Source organism: Penaeus monodon, chromosome 21 (assembly GCF_015228065.2).
Source record: "Penaeus monodon isolate SGIC_2016 chromosome 21, NSTDA_Pmon_1, whole genome shotgun sequence".
Taxonomy (NCBI): domain Eukaryota; kingdom Metazoa; phylum Arthropoda; class Malacostraca; order Decapoda; family Penaeidae; genus Penaeus; species Penaeus monodon.
In genome coordinates this window covers 37,096,371-37,096,591 of record NC_051406.1, presented here as the reverse complement: position 1 = coordinate 37,096,591, position 221 = coordinate 37,096,371, and positions in this window count along the sequence as shown.

Below are 221 nucleotides of genomic sequence, written 5' to 3'. Positions count from 1 at the left end.
CACTTTGGCTTCTGGCACAAGAGAACAGCGTCAACTAATGTGGCTCTTTCCTTAAAATGTTTATTATCTTCTATGACTTTATTTACCGGTTATTTGCCCGTTATTACTCAATATCATTTATATTTCTCTTCAGAAGAGCATTTCTGTTATTTAATGCAGATAAATTTAATACTGTGTTTCATTCCGACCAGTCTACAATCTATTTATGAATATATAAATAT